This window comes from Acomys minous (assembly GCF_964271855.1).
Source record: "Acomys minous genome assembly, chromosome: 3".
NCBI classification, from domain to species: Eukaryota; Metazoa; Chordata; class Mammalia; order Rodentia; family Muridae; genus Acomys; species Acomys minous.
Window position 1 is genome coordinate 137,501 of NC_140485.1, and position 21,835 is coordinate 159,335.

The 21,835-nt window shown below is 42.2% G+C and overlaps 1 long non-coding RNA gene across 1 annotated transcript in view; it reads right to left on the reverse strand.

Annotated features, from left to right (window-relative positions):
- LOC311593396 overlaps positions 1–15,459 on the reverse strand; it is a 15,989-nt gene extending 530 nt beyond the window's left edge. The window contains exons 1-3 of the long non-coding RNA XR_014777681.1: positions 14,068–15,459; positions 12,139–12,258; positions 1–21 (exon numbers count right to left, since the gene is read on the reverse strand). The exon at positions 1–21 is cut by the window's left edge and continues 530 nt beyond it. This is a non-coding gene — a long non-coding RNA (uncharacterized lncRNA). The remainder of the gene's footprint in view (positions 22–12,138; positions 12,259–14,067) is intronic.
- Between the last annotated feature and the right edge of the window lie 6,376 nt (positions 15,460–21,835).

Sequence of the window (21,835 nt, forward strand, 5' to 3'; positions counted from 1 at the left end):
AGTTGGCATCTCCTGGGGATCCTGGGGAGAGATGGAGACATATGACAGATTAGAGGCTCTCATAGTCAGGACATTCAGGCCACCAAAAAATTGTTAAGGGTATGAAGGTATGTGATCAGGAAGCCCTGGTACCCTGGCCTTCTTGGCAGACTGAATGGATGGAAAACTTTATAATAGAGATGAAGACTTAGTTGGCTCCAGGTTTGCACCCTAACATATGGGGCAGGGTGTGGGAAAGTAACTTCAGAGATGAACTTCAGAGTAGTCACCCAACATTGACCACTAAGAGAATTGTACGTCTGAGGTCCCTTACTTCATGGATGGCAGGTAAAAGCTGACTTACTGTCACAGGTAACCTGCCATATGTATGCCCTCTTGTGACCTATGGGTGCAGAAAGAGGTGATCAAATGGGACTAGGATCACTGTTTACAAAGGCTTCTGGAAGGATGGGGAGACAGTCCTGACTGGGTCCTATTAAAGAGAGATGAGGCAACCCAGTAGGAGGAAAGGGTCCCAAAGGCAGGCAACAGAGTCAGGAACAGCTGTTGCTTCTGCTGTTCAGTGTCCCACATTAAGCTTAGTCCAATTGTCATCAGAGAGGCTTCCCCAAGTAATTTATGGGAGGGAACAGATGCAAAGACCCAAAAATATTAGGTGAAGCTTGTGGAATCCTGAGGAAGAGGGGGAGGAAGAATTGTGGGAACCAAAAGTGCCAAGGATACCACAAGAAAACATATAGAATCAACTATCTTGGGATCACAGGGGCTCACAGAGACTGAACTCACAGCCAGGGAGCTACTATGGGTCTAACCTAGGCCCTTTGTGTATATATTACAGTTAGGTAGCTTGGTTTAAACCAGTCCCTGTTCCAGTCACAAATCACAATAATGATCCATCACAGAGAAGACAGCATGACAGGTCACTGTTAGACTGGAGGTCAGGGGAGTCTCCTCATGCATGCACCTGATGCTTGATAAGTATTCTAGAAGATAGGAGCATAACAGTCAGGTAATGTACATAAATTTAAGAGGAGAGAAAGGGACCATTATCAGGAATCCCCAACTCCCCAATTACTGATCCCGTGTCCATCTTCTATGATCTGGTACTCTCTGGTGTTTGGTCAAACCAAGACTCTGTAGCACTGTGTTCTTAGTTGCAGACAACTATATCCAGAGTCTAGCCAACCACCATGGACCCTTTGCTACAGAATGGCTGAGCTAGGAAGTGAAATAAGCATCACTAGGAGGTATTCAATCTATAGAAATTACTAGAGAAAGGGTGAGGCCATCAGCCTGTCCAACACATCTGGGTTTGAACTTGATGGTGGGACATATCAGTGGCAGACATCTAAGCAACTGCTTTTTCCTACCTGGGTCCTATATCTTCTGAATTAAAAAAGCCCCTTTGTACCCATGATTATGGAGAATAACAAATGAAGCCAGGATCTGGATATATAGGGGCCACACCTCCCTAAAAACTTTCTAGAGCACTATTATGGTGAGCAGTAGAGAGGACTCTTGGTCACCCATTTGGTAAACATGGTATTATACCATGTTGAAGAGTTTCTTTGAAGCTGGAATTCTCTGAGCTGTTAATTTGCAAAATATTCATCTGAGTTTCCAGGAAAGAGGTAAAAGGGTAAACATACTCAACTATGAGACCTTTCTTGTGAAAATCACTTGTCAAAATCCTGCCAAAGCACAGATGTGACCTAAGGATCCGTTGCCTGTCCTGAAGAGACATTAAGAATTCCGTTAACAAATCCTGCCCATCTGCCTGTGACCCCTGAGACTCCCACCAGTAGGGTAGCAAAGAGCCAGTAAACACAGAGTAACCTGGAATTAGAACAATGGAAGAAAGAAAGTCAGGAGCACTATGTGGAACTTGGGCTGGCTGAGCTGTGCAAGGAGTGGAGTGGCTGGGATGCCATGGGAACTGAGCTATGTGGAGTGGCGTGGAAAGATCTGAGTATTGGTGGTGGGTGGAATGGCCTGGGGACCACGGGACTAGGGGTGGGTGGAGTATGTACTTCCATGAGTACTGGAAGTGTGGTGTTGGTACAGAGGGTACACCTCACACTTGTGTGGCAGGAAAGTTGGGTTTGAAATGAGACAGAAGTTTTTCACAGGTGGAGTGGTGGAACGAGAGCATGAGAATGGAGGCTGAGTGTCAATCCAGCAGAAAGCCCAGACAATCAGATCCCGTCTTTCTGTGGTCCAAGTCCCTAGAGCAACACACAGATGCAGCACATTCCTTTCTCCCAAAAAAGGTGGCCTGGCACTGTTTGAGTTTCAAAAACCAATGCTGCTGGAGCTACTTCTAGTCTTAAGTTGGTTTCAGGCATCTGCATCCACTCTCAGGGTTCCCTTCTCCACATCCACAGGTCTAAGGCCTGTCTCAGGCCTTGCCTGGCCAGATCTCACGCCTGTCACTCACCCCCTTGTCTACAACTATCCTTTCCTTGCTTCATCCTGTCTTATAATTTCCATCTGTTATCTCCTTTTGTAAATAATGGTTTTGTTTGTTTTGGGTTGGGTTTTGTCTTTTGTTTTTTGTTTTTGCCTGTATTTATCTCTTATCACATGCATTCCTGATTCTCACAAAGGCCAGAATAGGGCATCACATCTGTAATTGGAGTTATAGATAGTTCTGAGTCATGATATAGGTACTGGGAATTGAACCCAGGTTCTCTGGGAGAGCAGCCAGTGTTCATAACCATTAAACAGTCTTTAAATTCCCCCAACCTCTATTATTCTATTTTTAAACAGATAATCTGATTTGGGATTTTCTTTATTGTAGTTATTTCAATCATATAGGTGTATGGAGCCCAATGTGCCAGGCAAGTCTCTGCACACTATGCACTGGCTGATAGAATTGACTTCAATTTTCATGCTCTTATCATTACTCTGTGTGTGGGCTTCAAGCTCCACCTTTTGGTTCTTATGCACTACGGGCACACATCACTGCTGAACACTGTTTTATCACGTTTATCTAACTGTTGGATACTAATTACCCTGGCCCCTACCCTCTGTAAGCATTAGTCTACACTAGTTTGGCTTTTAGAAGAATCACCATGTGGTATTTATATTTCTGGATCTGCTATTTCACTCAGCTCAGTGTCCTGCAGTTTTGTTTATTCATAGTACAAAGCACTAAAAATCTACATTAGTGAAAGCAACATGTTTGGCAGACCTTGTCACCTCTATTGGCAGGTATGAAGGGGTGGGGCAAAGCAAATTTACTCAGCGATTCCTTGAGAAGAGAGACAACAAATAAAGGAGAGACACTGAAGCATCTCTTTGATCCTATAGATGGACACCACTCTGTTGTTCATTCAACTCACAGACCTAAAAAAATAAAGCCTAATAAATTTCTGCAAGTGAACCAAGTCTTACTTTAAACTAGAGGTGGAAAATCAATCTCTAAAAGAAATTATCAGTCACTGCATTATCTTTTTGTTGGAGAGAGGACACTCATTACGTTTTCCAGGTTGCTTCCACATAAAAGAATATTAAAATTGTTTTCTGGGGGGGCAGACTTTAAAACTGTTAATAACCCTAAAGTCTAGCCATGGGAGATCTTAAGTAGATACAGGTCAGTGATGTGTGTATGATATTAAAATTTCTATTTAAAGCAATAATAGTTCTCTGAAGCTATTGATCTAATCTTGACAACATTTACAAATGCTGTCTTTAAAATCAAGTGCATATCTAATAAAAGTAACTGCTTGGTACACTGAGTCTTAATAAAATTAGAATTTATTTGTGTCTTTGGTTTTTGTCAAAGTTTTATCTAAATATTACACAGGAGCTAAAGTATCAGACTGGTGCAACTAACCTCCCAAGCTAGGTTGTCTACCAGTGTAGACACCAGGAATAAAAGTATGGTCAACAATGTTAACTGGGTTGTCCTAGAATATCAAACATTGCTCAAAGGGTCCTACAGTTCAAAGTGAATTATCTGTCCTCTTGACTAAAGAGGGCATGTTGAAACATTTAATTGGCCTTATCTTTTAAAATATATAACATTTATGTAAAATTCAAAATTCATTAAAAATTTGAGGATTTTGCTATAATTACATGAAGTTAGATTGTCTGAAATGAAGATATAAGTGTGCAAGTCTTATCAGCTACAATGAATCATTACTGTGGAGCTGACCATTGACCCTAAATACCCACTAATTTAGTGCACCTTCCACTCAATACTGATGTTATATGTGAGAACTGACAGTGTCATAGCAAGGATAATAATAAGGAGAAAATAGCCATATTAAGTATAAGATGTACTACGAAAGTCCAATAGCTGGATTTTACTTGTGCTGAGGATTTTCATGAGGCAGACAGGGCTCCAAAATACATTTAAAAACGTATTTTGCTTATGTGACAGGTGGCATTTCAAATCAGAAGGTCAAAGAGGAATTACTACTTAGAGTTATTTGACTATTAGGAGAAATGGTGCACCCTGACCCACTGCCTTGTACTCCAGAAGATTGTAAATGCAGCCAAGGCTGGAACAAATGGAAGAAAAACCCAACATTCTGAGGAGGAAAGCTGAATTAATTGACCATTGTGAATGTAAAATGGTTTTCTATTAGGATATATTTAGAAGCCTAATGATAAATGTGGTATTATGTATTTGTCTGGAAATAAGAACAAATTGATGAAGAAAAGTATGACCAGAAAAAAAGCAAACTATGAGCCAAAGAAAATGTTTGCAGCCAAAATGACAAGAAGCTTATGTGCTCCACTGAGCCACAGATTTTAAAAACAACTCTTATTGTCCAAAAGAACAATGTTTACAAACCTGGATAAAAAATGTTCATTGAAATATAAATGAAATTAGTCAGTGTGTTCACAAAAAGGAACCTTAATGTACAGTTTAAAACAAGAAGACAAGGGCTGGAGGGATGGCTTAGAGGTTAAGAGCACTGACTGTTCTTCTAGAGGTCCTGAGTTCAATTCCCAGCAACCACATGGTGGCTTAAAACCATGTAATCTGAGGCCTTCTTCTGGCTTGCAGATGTACATGTAGGCAGAGCACTGTATACATAATAAAAAATAAAAGAAGTCTATTTAAAAAAAAAACCAAGGAGACAAAAACTTTTCCCACAGTAGCAAAAGTACCCCTTAGGCTATACAGATTTTGCCTAAAATTGCTTGAGAGAGAGAGAGAGAGAGAGAGAGAGAGAGAGAGAGAGAGAGAGAGAGAGAGAGAGAGAGAGACAGAGAGAGACAGAGAGAGACAGAGAGAGACAGAGAGAGAAAACAGCAGACCTCAATGACCCTGCCCATTAGTTTGTTCCAAGCAAGACTTGTTCATCAGTGGTCCCATGTGCAAGAGACTGTTGAGTGTAAAAGGAGAGGCTGACACGTGTCTGCCAGCCAACATGAGCAGAATCCTGGACAGGGGTGGAACAGATTCTGATGATGCCTGGAGAGTCTGAGGATAATGTGAGAAGGACAGCTTCCTCCCTCTGTTCCTTGTAGAAAGATTTGTTTCTGCCCTGTAGGGATCACTCCCAATCTTTGCCTATTCTTCATCCTCCAGATTTACTGGGAGTTTCCTTCCTTTTTGGCCAGGTCACATGTGGGCTGCAGAATAAAAAAGGCTCTATGTACCAAGAATTGGGAAGTGTCTGGGATACGTCAAGAAGACAACAAGGGAGACAGTTCTGGATGTGCCAGGAGATTATCTCAAGAGGTTCAGTGAATCAAAGTGAGAGGCTCAACTAAGGCTTTGATCCACCGGGGCTCAGCTTTAGACAATCCCAAATTATCCCTCCAGTCCATGAAATAGGCTCCTAGCTGAGAAGCCAGAGATTGAACCATTTACCCTCCTATTCTGTTCAACAACTAGCAAGGGAGGTCTGGCTCTAAGACAAGACAGCCATAGGAACAGTCACCATTCTGCAGAAGGAAGGCTGTCAGGGGCCATGATCACTGTAGGATATGGACAGTCACCCACAGGGCCAGTTCTGGGAGAGACCCATTATTATTGGATGATTTGAAAGCAGATGACAAATCTCTTGGAACTATAGAACAGAGTCTATTTAAATAAGAGAAGAAAAGTTGTTTTCTTTTTTTTCTTTGTCTTCTAGTTAATTGGGCCACTCTGGGACTGAAGAATTGGAATGAAGCCACTGAGCTCTGGGTTTCTGTTTAATAAAACAACCACAAGCACAGCATAATCCAGCCATTAATATTTGTCTTCCAAGATAGTTGGCAGCACTGGTACCTCTAATTGCTAAATACATGTGGTTAGCAGAAAAAAAATCTTAAATAATATAACACACAGTTTCCATTTACTGTAGTCACATAATGTATGCTATTTAGAGATTGCAGGAAACTGGAAATCTTTAAACACTATGATAAACAAGGGCTGAGTTGCACTTTCTCATGCAGACTGCAGAGAGTCCTATATTCTGTGAAGGAATCATTCCCCATGCAGCTCTGGCTGATGTTTGCACATAGCCTTACGAGCACCATGGTATTTGCTCCCCAGGGAAGGCAAGTCTGGGTAGAGAGTTTGGGTCTAGACTGCCCCACAAAGGCCCTTGGGTTGGGCTAGTGAGATGACTTAAAGGGTAAAAGTACTTGCCACAGAGCCAGAGTCTGATCTCAGACCAACAGGGTGGAAGGAAAAAACTAACTCTTGCAAGTTGTCCTCTGATCTCCTTCAATATGTCAGGGAATAAAAGCTCACTGCCAGTCTGGAGAGCTATTAGAAGGTAGGGTTGAGTATAAGTAAGCTATCCCACTGGGATCAAGTTCTTGAAAAGCATGCCAGGTCCCTGGCACCTTCTTTCTATTTCCAGGCCGCAGTGAGGTGAGTACCTTTAGCATGAGATCCTCACAATGAACTTCTGATTTTGAACAGTACAAAAGTAGTGTAGTCACTGACCATGGACTGAAACCTCTAAAACTGCAAGTCAAAATGAATTTCTGTTTCTTATAAGTTGGTTGTGTCATGTATTTTGTCATAGTGCGTGAATTATGGCTTTCAGTACACGCAGTCTGGTGTAAACCTATTTGTGTAACCAGAGAAGCAAAGAGCAAAGCATCAAAAGAACTGTTACCATTACACTGTTCTATGCATTTGTGACTGATGAACAGCACCTACGTTCCATTCAGTCTGCACCCTGACTTCCTTATAGATATTCTGTTTTCTCCTCTGGGTGGGTGTGGTGTGACCAGGCCATCCCCTAGCTCAGAGGTGCGAATAAGCCACTCTGGGCCACTTAGGATATTCTCTTTCAATTATATCAAATTATCAATTCATTCAACAAATGCATCTCCAGAAGCTATGATGTCCTCAGCATCTTTACGGAGGTAAAGTGCTGAGAGGAACAAACAAAAATGATTCATTTCAGTGAAGGAGAAAACATGCAGACAAAATAAGAGGGGAAAAAAGTATAAGGTGCTAAATGTTGGCAGGCTCTGAAATGATAATACACAAGAGAGGGATTTCAACTAGAAATGTCCCAAGCCCAGGAGTCTTACAGAGCTGAAGGAGGTGGTGATAGAAAAAATAATGGAGAGAGGTGATGAGGTGGGAGGTATGGAGTGGGGAAGGACTGAGAAGGAAGTCATAGAGGGGTAAGGGGATAGAGGAAAGAGACATGGGGGAAAGGAAGAGTGGAAGGGGATTGAGGGAGAAAGGCTAGGGAAGAAGATAAAGGAGAGGACTGGGATGGAAGGTTGGAGAAAGGAAAGATGGAGGATGGAAGGATAAAAATATAAATGACCCATATCTGACCCTTGGTGGCTGTCTAATTTGGAGAAAGGTGTTCTGTTCAGGCTGCTCACAGTCTCTATACCTGCAGTATCACCTACTTTCGCATCCTGTGTAGTCTGCGCTTTACTCCATCTCACATCTATCCCACCACTGGCCTCTGCTGGTGCCTTCTAAAATATGCCTCTTGCCTTCAGATCCTGGCCCCAATGTCTGTTTCCTGTAATCCCAGACTAGTACAATTGTAGTCTGCATGTGTTAAATGCCAGTCCTTCAAAATCAAACATCCACGATGTCTTTGCTTGGCATGAATAAATCAGTGACTGCATCTCCAAAGAGATTTTGGATACTGGCAGTCATCCCCTGAGTAGAGACACATACTCAGCTCCACTATAATACTCAAGAAAGCAGGGCAGACATGAAAACATGGGCCAATTCTGGAGATTAGGACCTATACACCATGTTTTCCAAGGGGGCAGAGAATACACTTAAGATTGTCATAGGCTTTAAAACTTCCACCACACTTGAGTCATAGGCATTGTGATGGAGGGTGGGCCTTCTCTCACCTCCATATCCCTGCAGGTGTGGATGATTCCCCTTTCATTGACTTTACTCTGTGTGTGTGTGTGTGTGTGTGTGTGTGTGTGTGTGTGTGTGTGTGTGTGTGTAAGGGGTGGTACTAGTTAGTATATAGTATCACTGTACAGCACAGAATCTAGGGAAATATCTTGTATACTTTGGCTCTAGGTTATGGCAAGCAGTCCAAAGTTGAAGTAGTGGGAGGCAGAGCTGTTAGAACTTCAGTCAAAGGTGCTGGGCCTTGTCACATAGACCCTGGTCCCTTGTTTATGATGTTGTCCTTCACAAAATTGACATCCTTTTCCTTCTGATGCCTGCTTCCTCCTGCCTCCTCAGGAAACAGGATGAGTTACTTAGACTGGGGAGTACTGGGAGAAAGTACTGAGCATCCAGGGTTTGCCCCTTTATGCCTCCAGGAAACCTCTGGGGAGCAGGAGAGACCCTATATCAGCATGAGGGCTATGATCCAACTTCCTGTCCCTAGTGGAGAAGTTGCATCATCTATGATACATCAGGAAACTTGTGCCCTACACATGAGCCATATTAGTAGTAAACCTAACCTTTGACTTTTAGGACTGTGGTTCAGTGAATTGTGAAATTAGTTAGCAGTATCTTGATCTATTTCTCGCTGCTGTAACTGAACAGTATACAATGGATGGATTTTAAAGAAGATAAATGTATTTTTTTCATGATTCTGGAAGCTGGGAAGTTTCCTAGCTTCTGGTAAGTCATAGCATAGTTAAAAGCATCGAGTGGCGAGGAGAGTGAGGATGTCAGAACTAGAGTGCCCTTATAGCAAAGCCTCCTATAAATGGATTAACCCAACCGTCTTCTTTCCATACACCATTAAAAACAGAGTTTGTGTATCAAGTCTCAAACACGTGAACTTATTGAAGACAGGTTAAAACTGTAGCAATCAATATGTCTTGGTTCTGGACTTAAATTGAAATAGAGGAATGGCCTGTGGGCCCTTCATAAACACATGAGAATTCTGATTACTCTTTTCTTGTGGATACATATGATGTCCTCATCTTGTTATTGAGCATGGTGCAGGACTGGCAGGTAGCAGGCCCTGAGGTAAAGCTGTGTCAGCTGTTCTGTCTGCCTTGCCCAAGGGAGCATGCAGGAGACAGAGTATAGCTGTTCTGCTGTCACTGATGGAGCTCACAAGTGTCCTGGAGTCCTAGCAACAGGAGATGCTTTCAGTTCTATCCCTGAGATTTCAGCATCATGAATTCTGTGATACTTGTTCTAGAAACTTTCTCAGGAATAGACTTTTCCTATTCAAGGTGTGTGGTTGCTCTGGGAAAGGTGGCAGATGGCACATAGTGTGAACCTGATTCTGGACAGGCAGTCAAAGCTAAGGCTGCATCTGCCAATGCTGAGGTTAGGCTGTGATAATGGAGAGAGTCTCATCAAAAGCAGCCACAATTTTGATGTAATGTCATTTTAGAAGACTGATTAATATGCCAAAATATTCAGCTCCCAAGGTATGATAAAAATAAGCAGAGTCTTCTGTGATTTCATGGCTTAGCTTTCAAGTGACTGATTTAAATTCCATTTCATAAAATCCCATTTAGTATGCCCTCTTTTCCTAGGGATCTTGGAAGCCTGCTTCACTGGGATATGAATTTGCATGGGCCGGAAATGACATCAGAAGACATAGGCTATTGTGAGACTGTCTAGAGTGACAATTATGCTCTTAGCCTCAATTGCTCTTATACCAGTGGGCTGGCATGTGAATAACGGTAAAGAAAGAAGGAAAGTGGGGACAGGTTGATTGACACTCACTACCCAAGTAGTAAGTTTTATGACACACACATAAGCCACACTCAGGCTGGCTTTTTTGTTGATTATTGGTTATTTTTTATTGATTTGTTTTTAGAGTCTAGGTCTCCCTGAATAGCCCAGGCTGCTGGCTTTACTTCTTTGCTGGCCTTTTGTCTGTGTGCTGGAATTATAGGAGGTGTCACCAGGTCCAGGTGGAGACGTTTATTTAAGCACATCCCTCAGGGGCACATGGCTACGGTGATATTCTAGCTAAGATAAAGTCTTGCTATCTCTGCCAGCCTATTTCTTCTCTCCTATACATGCTTTCTTAACTTTGCTGAGGTATAACTGTGCACAAGCCTTCCATATGCTTACTATTGCTCACTCAGGTGGATTTGTGACACCATAAAAATGGATAAAGTAGTAAACACATCCTTCACACCTAGGTGTCTTGACTGGCTCCTGGCCCTGTCTCTCTTTGTCTCTTTATCTCTCTCCCTGTCTCTCCCTGTCTCTCTCTGTCTCTCTCCACCTCTCTCTGCCCCCAGAGTCTAAATAGAAAAAGTTTCCCAGGCTTAGAACAACTCTATTTCTTGGCCTAGCCTTGAACCTATGATCCTAATTCCTCGGCGTCACATGTGCTTAGACCAAAATCTGATTCAGTTTTCGTTATTTTTATTTTCATTTATTAGTGGTAAAAACAGTCCATATGAAATCTGTACTTTCAACATTTTTCAGGTTTCATTGGGATATAAATGACACATGAAAATAGGATATAAATTAATACGAGATGAGCACACAGAAAATGATAAGGTAAAATGTAAATGATTGTGAGATGAGGTAAAGGATATATGGGAAATAGTTGCTTTCAATTTTCACCTTTTCTGTAAGCTTTAAGTGGTATGAAAAATAATGACTGTAATACATTCTTATTACAATAAATCATTACAATTGTGTTGATCACAAATAGTGTTTATGTACAATTTTTTTTTGTTTTTTGAGACAGGGTTTCTCTGTGTAGCCTTGATTGTCCTGGACTCACTTTGTAGACCAGGCTGGCCTCGAACTCACAGCAATCCGCCTGCCTCTGCCTCCTGAGTGCTGGGATTAAAGGCGTGCGCCACCACGCCCGGCTTTATGTACAATTTTTTCTACCTGCTTATTTTGATCTATTTATCTACATGACCTTTACCTTTACCCTATTCAGCAATTGCTTACATTTTGTCTTATTATGATTTAATCTATGAAAATTCATCTTATTTTATTTTTCTGACCAGATAAGAAAAAGTTTGATTTATTGTACTTTTAGCCAAATTCCTTTACTTACTTTTGTTTTACTTATTTTGTATGTGCACATTGGGGTGGGCAGATGAGAAGTACAGTGGTACTCTCAAGTCACTCTGTGTGTGTGTGTGTGTGTGTGTGTGTGTGTGTGTGTGTGCGTGTGCGCATGTGTATGTGTGTGTGTGTGTGTAGGCCAGAGGACAATTTTGGGGAGTTGATTCTTTCCCTATTCCATGTAAGCATGGTGCCTTATGTCTTTACTCACTGATCCATTTTGCTGGCTCTGTCCCTAAGTTTTTTAGTGTATCTCTTAAGACTAATACCACACATTTTTATACAGCCACAACACAACTGTCAAACTGGGAAATTTAATATCAGTGCTGTTCTTCAGCCATATTTGTTGATTTTCTTGGCAAAGGCCATAGTCATTTGTTTCCTGATTATGTGGGATCCAAGTATGAATGATGAGTCCTCTTTTCTCATCACTTCATTGCTTTGACATTCTTGAGAATAGGCCAATTATTTTGATAATATTCACATAATCAGACTGAGGTAAGGCACACAGGGCATAGAAAACCCAAAGCCCAACATACAGGATAAACAACTCAAGTGGATAGTGTAGTTGACTGTACTACCCAACTTCCTTAGTTGTTTTATTTGTTTGATTTTTTGTTGTTTTGTCAACTTGACACAAGCTAGAGAAGAAACCTCAATTGGGAAAGCATCTCCAGCATTGGCCTGTGGGGCATTTTCTTGATTAATGATTGACGTACCTGGAACTTTCTGAGTTGTATAAGCCAGCTGAGCAATCCACAAGGAACAAACCAGTAAGCCGCATTCCTCTGTGGTTTCTGCTAGTTTGTACCACCAGGTTCTTTCTTGTCGCTGCTTCCCTAGGGGATCAGATATTTTGATATAGTTTGTCTTCCATGTGTCTCAGTGACCTTACTTCTGCAGTGGCCCCAAATATCCCTCTAGTCATCCGAGAGATGCAAAAACAACCAGTGGAGACACCAGTAGGAAAGAAACTCAAAAGTGGAAGAAGGCCACATGTGTAGGAGACTTTTGACTCTAGGCTAAGGAGTACTGGGATTCTATTTTCAATGCTGGTGGCCAAACACCTTCATTCAGATATCTGACCCACGCCACACCTGGGGGCACATAATACTGGTTTATACCCTGCTTTTTCAATGTTGCAGAGAAAGCCACACTGAGCTGGTGTCAGTGAGAAAGTATAATCCACATGCTGCCTGCAGCTCAGCGATGTCCTTGTTGGCATCTGAGCCAAGGGGAATAAATGGACATAGCATCTATGATCCAGAAATAGAAACTGAGACTAGTAAGTAAATATCCAATTCTCTCTTGTGATGGTGGCCAAGTATCTCGTCTGTGCCTCTCAGAGCTTCTGCTTCCTCTGGCTGTGACTGAACAGAGATGCCCTCCAGTTGATAGAGTACTTTGTTTTCCTGGTGTGAGCCTGTAATCTTTAGTGTGTAAGAATGAAGGGAGCTTGATTCTGTGCCCAGTAAGGGGCATTTTAGTAGGGGTTGCACAGTGATAGACCCTTCCTTCCTATATGCAGCACAGCACAGCTGGGCAGAACTCCCTGGCTCCTCTTTAACAGGTTCTGATAGCTGCCATGCTCCTCCATACAGGTTAGTGTGCTGCCATCTTGAAGGAAAGAATTTGCCTCTCTGGAAGAAGAGCTGTAGGGGTTGTGGGCTGGTGTGGGCAGGCCCGGGGGAAATCGGAACAGCTGGCAGCAATGTAGGGGACTCAGCTAACTGTCTGCAGACCGGCTTCGCTGGAGAATGTAAATGTTCAACCCCCTTGTTGCATTTGCTGGCTGGCTCTGAAGCTTCAAAGACTTTGGATTCCAAGCTGCCACTTACAAGCATTTGCGCTGGGAGCCTTTCGTCACCTCTCTGACTCTAGGGAGGCCTCGCTCAGCTCATTATAGCACAGCTCCTGCCAATATCAGCTGCAGCAACAGTCGCAGCTACACGAGATGACTAACCCCAAGGAAGGAGGACTCTTCTGCCATCCTTCTGGCACTGTTTTTGTAGTGTGTATCTCACAAAGGATTTCAATGTTGTTTCCAAGTCCAAGGACCTGTTTTAATGATGCTGTCTGGATTTCAAAATACAACGTTAACATTTCTGGGGCAGGACTGAGGAGATGGTTCAGTAGTTAAGTTACTTGCTGCTTAAGTGGTAGGAACAGAGTTCAGATCCCTTCCAGTCATAATCAAAGCTAGGCAGGCATGGTGGCATGCACTTACTTACCATCCCAGCATTCCAAAGTGGAGGCAGGACCTAGCCATGGAGACAAAGCAGGGCAGACCATCGTGTTTATGAGCTCTGGGTTCAATGAGATACCCTTCTTAAATCATGAGCAAATTAAGTGAGAAAGACATCTAGCATCAACTTCTGGCTTTCACATGCATATATACTTGCATGCATGCACACTTGTGCACAAATGCCCATATGTATGTACAGGAAGGCATGCAAGCATACAAGCACATGCCACATATTTACACATAAAAAGTTTTTTTAGGACAGAAAAACAGAGTTATTTTAAATATTTAGTGTGTTCCTGAGAGTTTGAGCTAATTACTGCTAAAGACACTCAACTGAGTCTATTATCCCATAGGCAAACATGAAAACCATCCCCGAATATTTATTTAGCAGATAGCAGCATACCTGGGTAGGTACTTGGATGACATCACTGTATTTGTTCTCATCAAACAGCTTTGAGAAAGTCCTCCTGCATTCAGGGTAAAGATGAAGATAAAAGTGAGGAGGTCAGAGTCTTAAGTTCAGCCGTCATAAGATGAGGTGTTTTAATTCAAGTTTGGCTCCCGTGCCCCATTCTTCATTAGCATGCTGCACAGCTCCCTTTGCCTCCTGAGAGCCTGATGCCTTCTCACATCTTGATTTTTGTTCTTCCCTTGCTTCCTTCAGCTCTTGAGTGTACGGTTTTGTAATTATTTTAATAATTTAGTCGTGAGTCTGTGGATACAGTTCAGTGGGTAAGAGTGACTGCTGCTGTGTAGGCAGAAGGGCCTGCGTGTGAGTTCCAAGCATTCACAGAAAAGCCAAGCATGGATATGCATGTCTGTATCTCCAGCTCTGGAGGATGAAGACAAGTAGATCTCAGCAGCTCTCTGAGAATACAAGTTCAGTTCCCAGCTTCCACATCTAGTGGCTCAAAGCAATCAGTTCCAAGGAAGATGATACAAGTGTACCTCCCCATATACATGTAATTAATGTTTTAGTCTTTTAAAAATGATCCTATCATGTCACCTTGTTGAACTGGAGACAGTACTCAAAACACATCAATTAGGATGAGAGATTGCCTTTTCATCTTAAGTCCATCACCCAGCAAAAGGATGCTAAAAAGGCCTCATGACAAAAACAGACAAGATCACTCAAATATACAGGCCTGCAGTTCCACTGCCAGCCATCTTCAGGCAAGGTTACTTTTCGACACTTTTGAGCAGAAGAGAAAACTGGAATAAAATTAAATAAAAGTCAGGAAATCCAGATAGAATAAAGTGCTCTGAGGAAGAGAGACTACCTAGTATCTTGCCCTGTCCTAAGTATTCTGGTGAAGTCAGTGTGTGTAAAGGACATGGCCACCTTGAGATGCTGGTGGGCATATGTCAGCCCCCCTTTCTACATAAAACCTGCCATCTGGATCAACTTTTTCTTCAGTGTAAAACAAATCACACAGATGCTTGGTATTTCAAATAACTCTTTGGTTTTCCTGACCCATATGTAACCTTTCCTTCTGCTCTTGATCTCATCTCTGCAGTTTTATTAAGGGAGGGTTTGCAGCACATGGAACATTGAATCTCAGAGGGACCATTTCTTTGGGAGTGCAGTTGCATCTGACCTGGCTATACCTTTGCCTTCTCCATCACATTCCATGCAGAGCCAGATAAACATCCTCATACCACACCTCATACACTTTGATGATCACTCTTAGGTGTGCCTGAAGGAATCTAAGTCATCATGCCATAGAGATATTTGCATTTTTGCATTTACTATAGAACAAGTCATAATAGTCAAGATATGGAACTAGTCTAGGTGCTCATCAACAGATGAATACAAGAAAGCGTGAGGTGGGGAGGATCTGGGAGGAGATTAGAGACATGAAACCACAATCAAAAGATATTATATGAAAACATTATTTTCAATAAAACACTTTTATAAAAGGAAATATGGTTACATACATGAAATAGAGTTTTATTAGCCAGGAAGAATGAAATTATATCATTTACATTTACCTGGAGACCATTATCTTAAGTGAAATAAGTTAAACTAAGAAAGACAAATATCATATTTTCTCATATGATGAATCAATCAGCCAACCAATCAATCTATTATTTATAAATATATATACATAAGTGTATGTGTCAATAAATCATAAGGGGAGAGGTCAGTTGTAGCAGGGAGCATTATTATTCTTATCTTCCCAGTCATTTTCAACTCCAACTCCATCTTGTTACCAATCCTCTCTGCAGCTGTACATCCACTGTCCTGTCTTGAATAGCAGGAAAGTCACAGTGACAGGAACTTAAGGCAGCTGGTCACATTGCTTCTATAGTAAAAAAGGAAAGAAAGATGGGTTGCTTTTTCTCCTTCATATTCAATGCAAGAACCTCAGCCCATGCACTATGATGCTCACAATTAAATTGAGTCATCCCACCTCAGTTGATATGATCTAATCTCATGCAGACATGCTCAGAGGAGCTTATCTCCTAGGCCACTGTGGATCTTATTGATATTGGCCTTATTAACTATCATGGTGGGTAGCTGACCATCTTGTGCAGAGAGCCAGAAATCTGTAAAAATATTCCAATGACTTCCTCAATCTTGAAAGAAAAGCAACAAATAATATATCAAAAGATGAGTGATAATGTGAGGATACTGTCCATTGTTAATGTGAGAGTTGCTTATCTGGCAAACTAAAGGCTAACAGGACTCATGCCAGACCCTCACAGATGAATACTAAGGGGGTTGCCAGATATTAGGGCTAACACTACTATATAAGCTATACCCCCATGTGGAGCACTCTTCCATGAGGACCCACACCTCTGAACCTTGGAGGTGGCTCCTGCAGAGGTCATAACATCTGTTTGTTCTTTGAGGACCTATACAAGCCCCTGAGAATTGAACACAACTTCATAAAAAACATCCAATCCTCTTGACCTGAGGCCAAGGTTATTGCTTCTCTCTCGTGGTTATGAGCAGAGTATGAATTGGTTTAGCTCTAAATGAGCATTTGCCTCCCACTTGACTTTATGATGTCTCATACAGGGCAGTTATCATTTTGAATGTACAGGTCTTTATAGCCTTCCTAGCACCCTCCCTGGAATTATATTCTGCCATTCTTAAGCAATCTGATAAATCTGCTACAAATTCTACTGATGGACCAGACCTCAGGATCTATGTGGCAGGCAATGGCACACTATCTCTGGAATGGGATACAGGAGGTGGTACCTGTATCTCCTCTTATACAGAACATACTTGCTCACTAGAAAGAAGGGAGGGAGGATGAAGAAGAATGAATGCTGTTAGGGAGCCTGTGGCTTTGAGATGCTCTGGAAATAGAAACGAAATTCTTATGCTGGTGGCCCCTCACTCCCAATCAGAAACTCCAGACTTTTATGCAGAGCCACCTTCATTTCTTCAGTTCGTGCCTACTGCTTCATCTTGTCGTTTATCCCCCTCCAGTATTGTCTAAGTTGAAAATCATGAGTCACTCCTGACAGAATTTCTTTTCCTAACCTAAAAAAACTCGTTATAAGGAAAGCCTTAGTAAGGTGCAAATGAAAATGATCACACATGGTGGTATATTAAAGGTTCATCTTTGTCAATAAGCTCTCAGTTTCATGATCTCAGATTATGATAATGGCCATTGTCACATTTTTAGCTTTGTAAATAAACTGACTTTGTTTATTTATTTAACAGTTTCCCCTCCCACCTCTCCTCCCACCCCTTTCCCCCCACCCCTCCTACCCATTTACTCCTCAACTGTTTCTCTTCAGGAATGTGGAGGCCACCTCTGAATAGCTACAAGCCCTTACATATCAAGTTGCAGTAAGACTAGGTGCATCCTCTCCTATTGAGGCTAGACGAAGTCACCCAGTAGAAGGAAAGGTTTGAAAGGCCGGCAACAGAATCAGAGACGGTTCCTGCTCCCACTGCTAGGAGTCCCACATGAAGAGAAGCTATGCAAATATTACATGTGCAAAGAGCCTCTGTCAGTCCCATGCTTGTTCCCTATTGATGGTCCAGTCTCTGTGATCCACTATGGACCCAGGTTAGTTGATTCTGTGGGTTGTGATCTCCTTACCCCCTGACTCCTACAATCCTTCCTCCTCCTTATCTTCCTTAGGGTTCTTCAGACTGTGTCTAATGTTTGGCTGTGGGTCTCTGTATCTGTTTCCATAAGTTGCTGGGTGAAGCTTCTCTGATGACAATTAGGCTATGTTCCTGTCTAGGGACGCTAGTGCTAGCCTGACATCTGGGAAAGCAGGCAGAGTTGTTGGCCATTGTCCCTCTTACTTCTTCCTCTGGGAACAACTGTGTATGTCCTATCCTACCTTCTTGTCATCGGTGTAAAGAAAAGTCTTACCTGAGGTACTTTTAAGTCTATATATGACCAGCATGTCCTTTGTGTGAGATAGAGCTTTAGGAAATTTCGCTATTCAAACACTAGCACAGTGTTCTCAAATCACTCTTAAGTCATCAAATCGCTAGAAACAAGTGGGTTTTTATATGTTTTTCCATATACATGGAAACACAGCTACTGAACTTGCATTGTACAGTCTTTGCTTTTCCAGATGGTGGAAGTGCAAGCTAGTTAGCTTGGGCATCTGAAGCAGAACCCCAAATGTTAACCTCTAATTAAATCATATCCTCCTGGCATCTATAATGTTGGGATTATGGTAATGCATGAGGTTATTAAATATATCTAATTATTCAATTAATGAAAAGCAAATACCAGTGGAGATGAAAGTTGGTGAGTGACTTATGAGAAAAACCAAGTTTGACGGGCTTGGAGCCTGCTGCTTCTTGACAGAAGGAGAAGAGATATCATTCTATCTGTTGTAGTTTCACTATGCATTGCTGCTCAAAAGTCATGACAGAATTTGGTACACACTATGAGATGTTAGAAAGTGGGACCATGAAAATGTTTAGAGGCTCTGGGGGCTCTGCTTTCATTAATGGAATCAACTTATTCAGTTAATCGATCAGTGGGTCATTGGAATGTTTCTGGATTGAGTATGCTATGGAGGCTGTGTTGGCTAGGTGCCTTACATACTTTCTGTTCCTAACATGTGATGTTTCTTGTTGTGTTGAAATTCTGACAGCAGCGAGACCACTATTAGATTTATACCCTTGATCTTGAACCAGAACACAAGCTTGACTAAACCTTTTGTCTTCATAGATTCCCCAGTCTCTGGTACTATGTCATAGCTTGTGCTGAAGAAAGATCAGGATAGGTAAGAAGGGCCACATAAGACAAGGCCATCTTTTTTCCCTCAGAACTGAGGTAACTTCATGTCCCAAATACAGACTCTTGTCTGTGTCTGGATAGGGCACACTTGGCCATTTATCAAACATTGGCCTGCTTCTTGAGTGATAGGTGATGTCTGGGTAACGTAGTAAGAGAGCTGTAGCCTGGAGGGAAACAGGGACTCCATGTTGATTTGAGAACCAGGAGAGATGTAGCATTTCCCCTAGGTATCCTTGACTCCCAAGGTTTCTTAGCAAAAGGCAAGGCAAGATTAATAGTTTCAGCTTCCACATAATATTTTCCAAAGTCTGTTCTTGGTGACTACACTTAACTGACTTGCTGTTCCTTGGCAATGGTACCACCACACATCCTCATCACTTTGTGTAGCTAGCAGGGCTACTTGAAGGCTGGCAAGAGGCTTTGGTCCAGCCTGGTTTTCTCTGTTCTTGATCTTCTCTTTTACAGGTAAAACAGTAGACTAATCTTAATCATCAGAGAGCAGGGCACAGTTTTGATGAACTACCTCCTCTAGGCTTAGATGATTGCTAACAATTGCAGAGGCACCAGACACAAAGCTGAGGGAACCCAGAGAGAAGCAGTGGCTGAAAGATTAAAGAATGTCTCCCCTCCAGCTCTTGTCCATGACTGCAATTTGGGCACTTCATTGGCTAGAAAGATAGATTTTGGATAACCAAAGCACTATGATTAACAGATTATTATGCATTATGATTTGATTATATTAAATATAATTAGAATCCTAAGGAAAGAGATCACATTTTTTAAAGATAGATGTGCTAATATGTTCTGATAAAATTTTTGTGTTATTCCAAGGAGAATTGATCATAATTTTATCAAACCAGAGTGATATGCTTATCCTGATTGTTAGCAATTCTCAACTTTAATTATAAACCACATTCATGTGGTTTACATACCTCACACCCCTCCCTAATTATCCATCTTCCATCCCCTAGTCCTCAGAAAGGAGGAGCTCCCCTCCCCTATCATCTGACCTCAGCCTAACAAGTCTCATCTGGATTGCATGCATCCTCTTCTTCTGTGTCCTGGCAAAGCTGCCCCGCCAGGGGGAATTGATCAAAGAGTGGGCACCAGAGTCCATGTTAGAGGTAGCCCCTACTCCCCATACTATGGGATGCCACAGGAGACTATGCTGCCTATCTACTGCATCTGCTCAGAGGGTCTAGGTCCTCATGATTCATGGTCCTGGGTTGGTGCATCCGTCTCTGCAGCACATCCCCACCCAACGCCCATATTTGTTGGCTCCATTGGTCTCCTTGTGGAGCTCCATCCTCTCTAGGTCTTTCTATCCCCCCACTCTTCCATAAGACTCCTTGCACTCCACCCCAAAGTTTAGCTGTGAATCTCAGCATCTGCTTTGATCCCCTGCTGGGTGAAGTCTTTCAGGGGACCTCTATGGTAGGCTCCTGTCTTGTTCCTTTTCTTCACCCATTTCTACTATCTATTCTATCTGCCCTTCTGAATGAGAAGTAAGCATTCTCCCTAGGTCCTCTTTGTTACATAGTTTCTATGGGTCTGTGAATTGTAGTGTGGTTACCCTGTATTATGTGGTTGATATCCGCTTATAAGTGAGTATATGCTATGAGTGTCTTTCTGGGTCTGGGTTACCTCACTCAGGATGATCTTTTCTAGTTTCATCCATTTACCTGAAAATTTGAAGTTTTTCTTGTTTTTAATAGCTGATTAGTATTTCATTGTGTAAATGTACACAGTTTCTTTATCCATTCTTCCACTGGGATATCTATGCTGTTTTCAGATTCTGGCTATTATGAATAAAGCTGTCATGAACATAGTTGGGGAAATGTCCTTGTTGTATGATGGGCTGTCTTTTGGGTGTATGCCCAGGAGTGGTACAGCTGGGTTTGAGGTAGAACTGTTTATTCCCAATTTTCTGAGAAAGCCACAGATTGGTTTCCAAACCTGTTGTACAGGTTTGCACTCCCAACAGACCTTTCTCAACATACTCACCAGCATGTGTTGTCACATGATTTTCGTTTTTTTATCTCAACCATTCTGATAAGTGTAAGATGAAATCTCAGAGTCATTTTGATTTGAATTTCCCTAGTGACTAGGGAGGTTGAACATTTTTAAAAGTGTTTCTTGGCCATTCAGTATTCCTTTGTTGAGAATTCTCTGTTTAGTTCTGTACCCCATGTTCTAATTGGAGTAACTCTAACCAAGAATGTGAAAGACTTGTATGAAAAAAAAACCTTCAAGTCTCTGAAGAAAGAAATTGAAGAAGATATTCTGTTTTTAATAACAAAAAATAAATACATTAAAGTCTGAGACTAGACAATCCCTACCCAGGGCCATGCTAGGAGCAAGCCTGATATGAACGCTTGTCTGGGGCAAGAAGCAAGCCTGAGAAAACCTTCAGTGGGCAGGCTATGCCAGAGATGACTCCTGCCTAGTGCCACATACACAGGTGGGGCATAACACTCCTAGGACCATCCCAGACACCAAGAGAACCTGGGCATCATTAAGAAAAATGAAAAAGAAAGAGGAGAAGAAGGATATGTGCATAACAAAGAGAGGCAGAACTGGAGAACTCAAGGGTAGTGAGGAACAACCTGGTGTGGGTAGCCTGTGATGCAACCTAAGACCATGGTGATGTCCTTGTCTGTGCTGCACCAGGGGACATGTCTGGGTTCATGGCCCTGAAGCAGCAGAGGCCTGCTACCACCAAAAGCCAGACAGATGTCCCTGGAATGGGATGCTACCTGGGGCCATGTTAATATCTGAGAGATGTGTAGAACTGGCCCCATCCCTCACCTGAGCATCATGGGAGAGCTGATCCCACCCCCAGTCAGCTGCAATGCTTGGGAGAATAAAGGAAGCACAGTAGAGTTGGCCATGGTTGTAGGAGCTGTGGTTGAGCTGTCTCAGGGGTATGAGCATGGGAGA